The following is a 13359-nucleotide window of genomic DNA, read 5'->3' on the forward strand; positions in this document are numbered from 1 at the left end:
TGGAATAATCAATTAGCTACTAGTATCCCACTCAGACGCTCCTATGCTGGCAGGGGACAAGATCTTGGTCTTAGTGTTTGCCGATGAAGCAGTCTTACTGCCAATAACACCAGCGAGCATTGGCAAGCAGCTTGGGACATTTGTGAACTTTTGTAAGCAAAATTACTCAGTTCTTAATGTCTCCAAGACAAAATCAATTAACGTTAATGCGAAAAGAGGGAGGAAACCTAGAGCATTAAGGCTAGAGCTAGATGAGGGCCCTATTGAGCAGGTTCATTTTTATGATTATTTGGGTTTGAGGGTAATGTCATCCTCAGATGGAATATGCACATGGAGAAGGCAAAGGTTACACTGGTAAGATATTTGGGTGCTTTCTCAGGGTTCACTATGGAGCAAGAGAATGGTGTAGTCTGTGTTTCCCTAGAGGCCTATAAAGCTCAAGCAAAGCAGGTGGCACTCTATGGGGCAGAGCTATGGGGGCAATCTAGTATTACTTACTTATCCATAGTGGAAAATAAGTGTCTGAAGACAATCCTGGGATTATCCAACACTGCACCTTACATATCTGTGTTCCTAGAAACAGGGATGCAATGTATCAAATCAATCTGCCGTTTGTGACAGGTTTATTACTGGGCTCCTTATGGTCGAGTGAGTCTTTGCTTACATTTAAAGAAGCAGTGTTCAATGTCATTTCACAGGATGGGGGCCCTCTCTCCCCTGGTTTGTTCATATTAAGGATGAATTGCTTACCTTCGGTTTCTGGAGAACTGGTATAACCCATGAAATATAACTACCACAGCCAAGACAGTGATCAAGTCAGCATCCTTGCTTAAGGCTGACTGTGATATCTGCTACAAGGTAGAAGGATCTTCAGTCCTGACTCGCTATTGGAGTCTAAAGTTGAACTGGGGTTACGAGGAGTATTTGGACTATGTAAACCCTAACTAGGAGAGAGCATTGTGTATCAAAATGTGTATTTAGGATCCTCCCGATTGCCAGCCTGTGCAACAAATGGAACAATGCCGTAACCCTCAACATGTCCATCATGTGGCTTTTCCAGTGAAATTCTGCTTCATTTCATTTGACTATGCCCTGTTAATCAGACAATAAGGAAAAATTACCTGAGGCTGTTGTTTCTGGCATGAGGAAGCCGCACAACAAGAGGCCATGGCATTTTGTACCAATTCCACTGATGTTTTAGCAGTTTACTCAACACGTAAATACCTAATGTGGGCCTTGCGATTAAGACCGAAGAATGTGCAGTTGTCTAGTTAACCCAATTATGAAATTGTACTCTCTGCAGCACTGGGATTTTTATATGTTTTAAGATTATAAGTAATTGAATGTGATATTAACTGTTTGGTTTTATAGCATTATCTTTGTTGAAATAAAGCATTGAATTAATTAATGACATATCCCATGGCCTATTGACCAAATTGGGAGAACCCCATGGTAGGTAGGTTACAACAACACTGATTATATTGTATAAGTCATCAGTTGTTAAATCTGTGATGAATTGGATTCTGCTCTGCAGAGATACAAGGATGAATTGGGGCAAAATGGCCCACTCATCCCTCACACTTCTACAAACCAAAACCCAATGCAACCAAGAAGGTAAATCAGGGACAGTGGAGAATTTTACCTTCTTCGCCTTTTGTGGTTATATGGCTGAGGGAAGGCTAAGATTTTAAGGAGGGTGTGAAGGCGAACCAGTAGTGACCCAAACACAGTTACACAGTCCAAAATAAAGGAAATGTCCAATCAAGGTTCTATAAAAATATATATACTTTAATTGAACACACGATCTGTAATAGAACAAATAAAAAACACTGGACAAACCCCCCCCTGAAAGAAGAACAGAAGTTGTGACAGTATGACAAAAGTAGCACTCTGAGCCTGGTTCCATGGGTGGTATGTAAGCTACTAGGCATGGAAATGATGTGTCATTGTGGAAAACAGGTGTGATCATGACATAACCAGTCTCTAGGGCCCAAGTGAACCAAGGAGGGAGTTTGGGGTCAACAGTACCTGGATTCAGTTCTTGGTTGGTTGACAGAGTCAGACACGGTATCAAACATTGATGCAAACGATCAAGTTCAATGGTTCTATGAAGTTTCCCAGCAGGCCAATTTCATCAAAACTTGTTTTGCTGAGTGGGTATCGGCACTGATGGGAAACATCAATTGATCTCACTGCTCCTTTCCTTCTCTCTCCCAATGCATGGGACAACCCAAACCCCTTTCCCCCTCAACCTCCACACAATGCATCTGTTATACGGTGGACACCCCTGCCACCCCCACACTCCCTACCTACCCTCTCATGCCAACATGTTACACATTCATACACACGCACTTGCACCCCCACACACATTTACATATACACATACACACATGCATAAACATACCCCTAAACATCCGCAAAACACTTCCTTATCCCACCGCTTATGCCACCACATAGTTGCCAGCACCACTTCCTAGATGCGCTGTAAGCACATGTATTTTTCCCCGACAGGCCACTGCTCAGCAAAAGCAGCCTCTCAGAGAATTGTATGCGGTTAAAGTGCATAAGACCAGCTCAGTTCAGGTACGTTGTATCGTGTAGGCCCAAGCAGCAAGCGAGCATCGAGTAGGGGTGAATGCAGTCATGCTGTGTGGTCAAAGGATAGCTTTTAACGGTTCAGGTCAAAATGATCCCAAGATTGCTTTGCAGTTCGGCCAGGCTGAATCAGGCATTAGGCGCTGGGAGGGTTCTATGCATTACACTCCAGCATTTCAAGTTGGTGGCAATGGTCCTCAAAGTGGTGATCTTGTGGGATTCAATGTGCAGGTCGGTGAGGTAGCCAGTTGAGGGACTTCATTGACGTGTGGGATACAGTTCGCTTCACACAGCTTGAGACGTGGGCAACTGGAAATTAACATCACAGGCAATTCAAATCAGTACTGCACAAGAACAGCAGGATCGTCTTCCCAACCTATTGCCATTATACCACTGGGCGTTGATTTTTTGACCCAAGTAGCAGCCACAAGATCCACACAGTTTGGATACAAGTGTCCCCCAATCGGAGGAGTTCTTCTGAGTCCTCCGCTATACAAGTCTTGTGCACCTGGATACCTGTGTCTGGAGCTGACACCGGTCCCTGCCTTCCTTGCCTCAACCACGTTGTCCTGATGAGGCTGGTCCAGAGAAATCTATCTAGGGCCCTCATTTTGTAGCTGAGACTCGAGTCAACAATGACAGAGGATACATGATTAGTGCAATTTAATTAATCTTTTGGTTATTAAGGATTGAGGCCTTACTTAAATATGGTTCTAAACCAATTCATGAACCTCAGAAATTGAAGACAAATCGTGTTTTGTCATGGTTGTGTTCCACTTCCTTCAAAATTGTCTTGAAATGTTGTTCATTTTATTGTGTTTTTCTTATTACGTTTGAGAGTATGGTATGTGTGTGGTATATATGAGATGAGATTTGTGGGGCCGAAAGCTGAGAAGGTGTGAGAGCAACAATTGTGCTCCAGTTTATTAATAGATTGGTTGTTTTATATAATAATGTGGTGATTACATGTTTGTTTAAGATGTTTTTGTATTAAAAAATATACTTTAGAATCAAATTTGAATTTATCATAAAATCACATATTATATTCTTGGTCTGAAATTCAATATATTACAATTGCAATAGTGCACACTGTTTTTGGTTTTGTCTGTTTGATTCCTTTTAGGTTTTCATTGTGCCCTAGCTAAATATAAGCCTTAGCTCAAGCTCTTTTTTTGTTTCTTGGCTAGCTGGGTGGAGCCATGGTTGAGACTTGCATGAGACGGCGTGAGACTCATCAGTGAATCGGACCTGTCCCAGCATTGAGCAGTTGCTTTACCCTTAGCAGGTCACCAGCTAAGCAAGGGCAGGATGTAGCATCTAGCTGGTTAGAAGTGCAAGCAATTGTTCAGATAGGTGGAGGACCACACAGCCAGTGCCAGCGTCTTCCCTCTCATTCAAGGTGCGGTGAACATGCAGACACTGGTTCAGTGTGGCAGAACATCTGCTCAGAGGTGCACTCAGGGGGATCGAGGACAGGATGGTTCCATTCAGGGTCTGATCTCCCAGCTTTAGGATATTCCAGAGCAGAGTGGTAGGTCCTAGTGCACAGCAAATGTCTCTCCCGATGTGCGCTGGGAGTGCGTAAGGGCAGATCCTCATTCTGCCTTGAACTGGTTATTCTTCACCTCAGGCTGAGGGCTTTGGAAAGTACACCTTTCCCAAAGGAAGTCCAGTGAGTTTTTCTCAAGTGAATTTTCGTGACTTGAGAGGATCCTAGAGGATCTGAGAGAATCTGTAGAAGGGTTGGAAGACTGCTTCTTTTTAAAGGCAAATGTCCTCAGGTGATATGACTAAAGCTAGCCAGTCTTAGTGGTCCAATCCCTGCTCTTAAATGGAGTAGACTTTACCCTTTTAATGTCACACCAAAAGTGATTTGCTCCAGATGTAATGGGGGGTCAGGAAAGAGCAAGAGAAACATAGAGAAAGAGAGAAACAAGTTGGCGGACGTCTCTTTCCATTGACCAGAGCACTCCAGCCTAATCTAATCCTACCCCTTCCTTCTAATTGAGAACAGAAGCCTTTAGTTATGCAGCCCTGGTGTGAGGCTACTCCTTTTGAATGGGTGTATTCCTTGGATTAATGGGCCCATCTGCTTTATGGCTGTCTCTGGCAAAGGGTGTTAAGAAGCCCGGTACTCCCGGTTCCTGTCCTGCCATTTGGCATTCTCCACCAGACTCACCAGAATACACATCACCTTCCACATCAGAGCTGACTCACATTAGCTAACACATATGCAATATTAAATGGTGTGTGGTGGCCATGATCATAAGTAGTGCAATGCACAATGCCTAAACTCAGGCATAGCTTTTCTGTGAGTTTACCCTGCCACCAGCATGGTTACTTTTGATCATTGTAGGTTTGGTTCAAGTATTTTAAAGGCCCCCCCATGCACTGCAGGGACTTGTAAATTGATGCAGTTGAGGAGTGGGCATCTTCTACCTTTGAAACTGCTCTACGCCACGAGTAGAGCAGGTGATGCACATCAAGCTACTAATGCAACAGGGAACACTTACACTTTGTTTTTGGCATGAGATAACGAAAAGGGGAATCAAGTTAGCAGATTATCCATTTACAGTTGGAATTACCGTCATAATTTTATGCAATCATAAAAATCAAAAAAGCCATCCCTTCGCACCCTTGCCAGATGCCAATTCCTCACATTATCAAAGGAAGGCACATTCATATTACTTTTGGTGTGACATTTAGCATAACAAACCAATGTAATTCAATACAAATACTTCAGTTAAGATACATTTATGATGAATCGGTTCGAGACAATACAACCCTTGAAATCCTGTGAAAAACCGTACGTTGAAGTGATGCTAAGGTGCCAGTAAAATGCAACAAAACCCCTCAAAATGATACTGATACTGTGCAATGTTCTAGTTACAGCTACATTTTTACTTTGATTCATAATTGACTAATTCATACTAATGTACACAATTACATCAAACTTATTTGAGATGGTATCACCTGAGCCCACTTAAGGAGGTTGAATCATGAAAGAAATAAAAAAAAAAAAACTTTGCCTAAAATTAATACTCACATTTTTTTCTGTAGAATGAATTCATGCCCTAAAGTTTGTTAATAAATATGATAGCCCCAAACAGATCTTTATTTACAACATTTAATTTGCCAAAATCTAAGTTTGTCTGTTTAATAATGTAGTCAAAGTCAGGAAATAGGTCAAGACATGGGGCATGGTGTCAATTCTCATGGCCAATAAATTGAGATTGAGGATTTCCCAGGTCTTTCCCTCTGCCTTTTTGTTAAGAGAAACATACACCAAAAACAAAATACAACTTTTCCTGAATAGAAAAGGGCAAACATAGCAATAACGCACATATTGAAGGGGTGTACAGGTCAAGTAAATGCTTGATAGGGAGGTCTGAGCAAGGTGAGTTTTCAGGGCCATTACCAGCCCCGTATACCCCCAATCCTGGGGGTTATAGCTATTTGCACCCCTGGACTGGGTTTATTTGATCCTGCATATAACATCTATGGAATGTGCTTTCTTATTTCTTCTTTGGTCTGACTAGTCCCCTCCACAATTCCATTCTAATTGTTAAAACTAAAATGATAATCCACTGAGGAAGTGAATGTGGATCAAATGTGCATTTGATTATCCAACTGCTACAGTTGTTCCACGCTTGGTCCAATAGCAAGCAACGATTCCTTCCTTTTTCTGGTCTTTTGTACATTAAAAAAAAAGAAAAATGTGAATAAAGACATCTTTCCATAGATCCCTCTGATTCTTGGAAACTAGCCCAAAGGGAATTTTGGAAACAATCTTTATTATCACTGATGACAGCCGTCACACAGCACACACTGAAGTGTTACATACCTAAGTGGGTGACTGTATTGAGTGTGAAAGGTTTGCATTATTATGATCATGAGGTAAGTTTTAACCACCTATCACAATGACTGTAAAAATATTGTGAAATTAGATAGACAGCACAGCCTCCGTACCATTGCAACCTTCTACCAAAATGTCAGTAGCTGGGCATGTGCTGATAGCAAGAGAATGTTGATGCATGCACACATATCATTAAGGCATGTGCACAAAACATGGAGGCGTTTACCAGCCATTTTTCAAACAAAGTCCAATGTGACTTACTCAGTTCTTGTTGCCATCCATCCTAAATGGGTAACTAAAGACCAAGGCAAGAGGCCACATGGCAGAGGGGAAGATGAGTGACAACACTGGGTTATGAGTTTGGAACAGGAGCTCGCTGTCCTGGCCTGGTCGGAGGTCAGGGAGGCTCACAAGCTGTTTGCACACTTCACTTGCAACACCACCATCGGAAAAGATGAGACAGCTGTGGGAGAGCCACAAAGACTAGTTCATGGCTGCATCACTCATACCCAGAGCACTGTTGACATCAGGGGGGAAACAATCTCAAGTGGTGGGAGCAGACTCTCATGGATGTCAACCACTGGGAATCAATGCCACTTGTGGATGGCAATGTCCCACCACTGGGGCTCCCCACTTTGGAAGAGAAGTCTGTAATAATCCTTAACCTGTCTGGGCTGGAGGACGTCTGGAGGACAGAAGTGGGAACTGGACCCAAACAGCTGGTGGTGAGTACAAATACAAATCATGCAGTTTGTTAGGCTCCATCCCAATTTTCACTGCAAATATTGCTTGTCGTTGAATGCCGTAGTTTTACCCATAAACAGTGATCAAACATAACACAAATCAAATCAAAGTCCACATGTCTCACACAAGCCTGTGACACATACAGACTCATTGCTTTCTGGCACATATGCCATCCACAATGATTCATAAAAATAAATATTTGTATTGGAATACATTTGATATGATATGATATTATATTTGTATCGTGCTCGTACACAAGTATTTCAGAGTGCGACAAGGCAAGGGAGGGGAACAGGGGAGAACAAAACAATGATCTTACTAGGCCCAGTGACATTGAGATTGTGCAAATGCATGGGAAAGGGAAAGGGAAAAGTGCATGGAAGGGGGAGAGTGGAAGGTTCAGAGCAGAGGATAAACAGATAAATAATAATACATACAAAAAATATATAATGGAGCAATAAACAGGGGTAGTGCAGCCAGCAAGTGGCAAGTACTGTGTTCACAGCAGCAGAACTGGGTAAGTCTGATAAGTGCATAAAAAGAATAAAATGGGGGTATGGGGGACTGTATGAGTACAGATACAGTCCCCAGTGCAAGGGGTGGCCGGGAGGCAGTGCAGAAGGGTGGCAGGGTGAGCAGGTAACTGGGCCAATGGGATGGAGGGTGGCCAGATGCACAGTGCCAAGAAAGAGCAGATCAGCAAGGGAAAGCTGGAGCAAAGGCAGATGCAAAGAGGAAGGTCTTGACGTGCTTTCGGAACCGGAGATGGTTCTCCTCAAGTTTTAGAGTGGCAGGGAGGCTGTTCCAGAGGGAGGCCCTGGCTGAAGGATGAGATCTACCCCGGCTCGTTTCCTGGAAAAACGGCTGACCCTGAGGGAGTTGGAGGTAGAGGAGCGAAGAGCTTTAGAGGGGAGGATTTACAGAGGGTTAGCTGAAGGTATTTTGAACCCAGGCCCCAGAAAGTCTTGTGGACAATGCAGAGGGTTTTAAATGTAATCCTTGCATCCACTGGGAGCCAATGGAGAGATTTCTGAGCTGGAGAGATACGATCCCAAGGCTTGAGGCCAAGGACAAGTCTTGCAGTCCTGTTCTGAATTAGTTGCAGAGGGTGAAGAGTAGAGGCAGGTAGATTTAGAAAGAGGCTGTTACAATAGTCCAACCTAGAGAGGACCAGAGCTTGGGAGAGAGTGAGCTTCTGGGGGAAGGAGAGGAAAGGAAGAGTGCCTCTGAGGCGGTGCAGTAGGAAGTTTGACTTTTTAGAGACCTCAGAGATGTGGGCGGAGAAGGAAAGTGTGGAGTCAAAGATGACCCTGAGTCATTTATGAAAGCAGGTCATTTATACACATGGTATTGAAAGTTACCACTAAGAGGGCTCGGCCCAGCACTTGTATTGCTTAGTGCAAGCAATCCCTGCAAAAATTGAATGCAAAACTTGGAAAAAAAAAACAGCTGAACTTAACTGCAGAGCAACTCAACAAGCCCATTCCAGGCTACAATATTGAAGGCGGAAAACTGCAAAATTAACATATTCTCCAAATGCAACATTAATTCTAATTCTAACATTTCAATTGGCTACCCGTCTTCAAGTCCCTAAGAACACTATACATTAGACATTATGATTGGAATTTTCCTTTCTCATGACCATTTACAATATCACCCCACAAACATGACATTATTTCATAGTCAGCACAAACTGCAACGCTGCCATTGGTTGGCATTCATCATGGTGCAATTGATTTGAAAACTCTGCCCTAATTAGACAGTAAAACCTGAGGCAGCTCCACCGAGATGGACCTAACCCATAGTGAGTGGAAATCATTGTGGACATAACTTTGTTGCATCCTCTGGAACACCAAAATCACTTCCACATAGTTAGCCCTTTGCCACCCGCCCCTTATACCTGCAACTACCATCTCGATACATGCTGCCAACTCTGGATGTAACCTTCTAGTTATCTTCTCACAATGAATAGCTCTATGAAAAAACGTCTGTGCAGCCCTGCTCCTGGGATTTAATTCCTTCTACTTATTTGTTATACCAAGACACTTTTACCTCTGAACCAAATGCACTTCTCTCAGTGGGCACACTGTGTTCACAATCCTACTTCTAAATTATGGCAATGCTGCTGCCTGGCCCTTCACATGTATTTTACTCTGTCCTTCACATCCATTGTGTATTTTTCGTCTGTCATCTGGGAAGGCACCTGCTGTCTCAAGTATAGTTTAATTCCCCTGAGCGCTTCCTCCATCACAACAATTAGTTGGAAACTGTTTTGGCATCCCTTTCCATCCTGACCTTGGTTACTTGGAGCTTTCTGCCCCAAAGCAGAAATAGAACTTCAATAAAATAACCATTGCTCAGAAATGCTGCCAAGCACACTAGAATGGCAAAATGTGCAGCCTTTAGCAATGGTGCATTTTAGCGTGGCAGACCTCTTGCGCAATACAACTAACAACTACACTTACTAAAACCCAATCTATACAATTAAAATAAATCCAAACTACATATCCCTATCTAATATTATAGGTGTGGTGAATAGAAGGCAATATAATGAAAAATATTTTGCTGCATGCACACAGCATGAAAGATCCCAGAAATGTGGCAAAACTACATCTAGTCTAAATACAATGTCACACCACGGAAAGCACGGGACACCTAGGTCACTACCAGGGGGTCAGATGGCTTGCTAAAAGAGTGTGCTTATCTCATACTTGTGCACACATTTCGGACATTGGACTTGCATATTTACACTTCCCCCTTTTGTTAATTCATTAACAAATAACCCCTCCCCCTTCTTCCTATCCCTGTCATCTTTTGAAGCCCATGACTTGCAGACACCCTGCAAGCTTTCTCCCTGTGCTGCATACTCCTCAGGTGTAAAGTTCATAAAACAGCAATCAACGTTGGAATTACAATCTAAACACTACTCAGTGCACTTCTCCTGATCTGGAAATGGACCAAAGAGTGTCCCTGGAGGACCAATTGGATGTGTTATCTGAGCCATATGCTGTTTCATCTCACCATTCCATCTATCTGTCTGTGTATGAGCATGTCTCGAGAGGGTGTGGCAATGTGACTGGCATTCTTCAGTGTAACTGACATCATAGAAATACCCTTAGCCCCTACCCCTCTGCAATTCCACAACATTATTTGGCAGGCACAAAGAGCAATGAACACCAACACGAGCATAGGAACTAGTGCCTTCATAATATTACTCAACCAAGTGGGTGCCCAAGAAAACATTTTATTATACCAGTCCTCTTTAACCGCCCAGCATCTTTCTTTCTCCATAGTAGTGTGGTGTGTGTGCAGTGCATTGTTAGCTTCAGTCAAGCCTCCGTTGTCCGCATCATTTGATGGCATGAACGTGCAGCAGGAACTTCCTATTTTTTGCCCACAATCCCCCTTCCATAGCTGTTATGAGGTCGAGGACATATCTGTTCTGCAGGGTGGTCAACCAAACTGCCCTGAATTCTTCCCTAATAGCATACAAACCCTGCTCTGTACCGTTCGTGAGCTACTATAGCTCCCAGTGAGTAATCTAGATCAATTTTGCATTTGCCACAATCTGTATACTTGGTACAAGAAGTGATGTGAAAAATGTTGCTGCCTTGCTGAAAATGTGATGTTCCATAGGTATTTATGCTAGCCTATTACAGGATTACTGGGAAAGGTACTTGCTATTGTGACAACATCTTTGCAAGTTCAGGGACTGCCTAGCCTGTTTGTGGTACAAATTACAAATAACAGAATGTGCAGCAAATGGCACAAGATCAGAATGTGGTACCACCAGTGCTGGTGAGTGCAGGGTAACAAGGGAGAAAACTCCATCCCAGCGTTGTAGTAGTTGGGTATATGCCAGGGTGCCACATGGCCAGTACTGATCCAATAGTGCTGCTATTCCTCCTCGTAGGCTCAGGAGTTCCATTGTTCTTGTGCACCACTTGTTTATTTCCAATTGAACGCTAGCCCTGGATCTGAAACAAAAACCAAACTTAACTTCTACTTGGAAAGTCAAAGAAAAACAATGTGGGTTTGCAAACAAGGGTCTGTGCGCTAGTGATCACTGATTACACTGAGGTATCGTAATACAAATTGTAGTGCAAGCAGCAGAACCTCCTACGCCAGCCAGTCCACCCTGGCTGGTACTGGAAACTGGTAAAGGAAGAGGTGAGGTGGTAATGTGCTTTGCACTCAAAACAGTAAGGCACAATGAGAAGATTGTTGATGCTTTAATTGAAACAGAAACAGCTGACACGTGTTTCGACACGCAGGTCGTTCTCAAGGCTGAATTAATTTTGTGTACACAAAGCCGAAAGCAAATTATCATAAAATAAAACACAATTGAATATTGTCAAATACATGAACATATTAATGACAAATCAAGGATAAATACAAAAAAATACAACAACCAACATTAAAGGTCATAAATATTACACATATAGAGATATGTAAATATATTAGTGTACCACATACCCGGGTTGAAGAATGGAGCAAAGGAAGCAAAGACAGTTGCAGAGAAAAGAAAAGAATATGATAAAACAAATAATAATATAATACTGAGTAATGAAGTGTACGGTACTGTAACCATGAAATATATTGACATGTATTAAGAACTCCCTGAATATATACACCATTAGAATATATAGTGAGGGGTAGCTGAAAAAACCCCATAGGATGCACAAATCACCGGAGCCACCACTCGTGCACAGCAAGCACCAATCACCTTAATAGCAGTAGTGTAAATAACAACAGAAACACTAAAATCTAGTAGATACCGCATCAAAAAGTGGATGGAGCAGAAGGCATAAACAGAGCTACTCCAAATCCAGTGCAAGCACGCATGCTAGTAAAATAAGTAAACCACTTACCAAACAAAAGTCAATTGTAGTAGTGGATTCCTAAACACGCTCTCTGTGCTGGTATCCAAACAAAAAACTTATGATATAAGTTTATATATTATATATATTATATATATTATATAATGGAGCGTTCGAGTAATCAAATGGGAAACTGGTAACCCGTGCAAAAAAAGTGTAGACGCCACAATGGCAATATATAACCTGTAGAAAAGTTAAAATAGTCATAACTGAATCTAATAGCAGCAGAGTATATAAAACGCGGATAGTTATATTTTTGCACAAAATGCGAGAAAGGTAAAGCAACAATGACGACAGCAAACTTACTCGTATAATCAAGCATCCAATTGTAGAAGGGAATTCCCAGAAAGCAACCATCCTGATAAGGTTGGTCAAATATATACTAACGCGAACTTCACAATGGTGACGAAAGCGGCGTCGTACAAAAAATACGTCGCACCGATGACGTAATGGGTAAACAATCCAAAAATTGGCGCGTAATAGTGCCGTAGGACAACATTGCACCAGTAACATCATAGGTAAACAACCATGTAATAGCGCATGCGAAATAAAACATGTGTGCGATAAGTGAAACAAAGCGATATCGGACAAAACGATCAAAAGGAAAGGGAGCATATTATTACTGGAAAATTGCACGATTGACAATTAGGACAAAATAGAATTTATTTATTTATTTATTTATTTATTAAATTTATATAGCGCGCAGGCAGCCCAGGGGCATTGTGGCACTGTTACTTGCAAGGAAGACTTAGTTACAATGTGAGCAGGTTGTGCCTTGGGTTACAGTAAGGCAGTGACCTGTGATCAGATATATCACATAATACATCATACAATACAATTATGAGGGCTAGGCCATGTAATTGTTAGATGAACAGGGTCGTTTTCAGGGTTTTCCGAAAGGCGGTCAGTGAAGGTTCAGAGCGCAGGGAGCTAGGGAGGGTGTTCCAGTGTACGGCAGCGAGGTACGGGAAACTGGAGCCCCCTGCTCTGGTCCTTTTTACCCTGGGTACTGAGAGCATGCTGGCATAGGGTGATCTAGTGGGTCTTATGGAGGAGACCAGGTGGATCCTCTGCGAAAGGTACATTGGGGCGGCAAGATGGACACATTTGTGGGTGATGCTTAGAGCCTTGACTAGGATCCTCTCCTTTATGGGGAGCCAGTGGGAAGCTTTTCTGGCAGCGGTGATGTGCTCTCTCTTGGCAATGCCTTGTGCAGCGCTTAGGGCACTGTTCTGTATTACTTGGAGCTTCTCAAGATTTTTGTTGGAGGTCCCAAGGAAAAGA

Source organism: Ambystoma mexicanum, chromosome 5q, assembly GCF_040938575.1.
Source record: "Ambystoma mexicanum isolate Mex_15411 chromosome 5q, UKY_AmexF1_1, whole genome shotgun sequence".
Lineage (NCBI taxonomy): Eukaryota > Metazoa > Chordata > Amphibia > Caudata > Ambystomatidae > Ambystoma > Ambystoma mexicanum.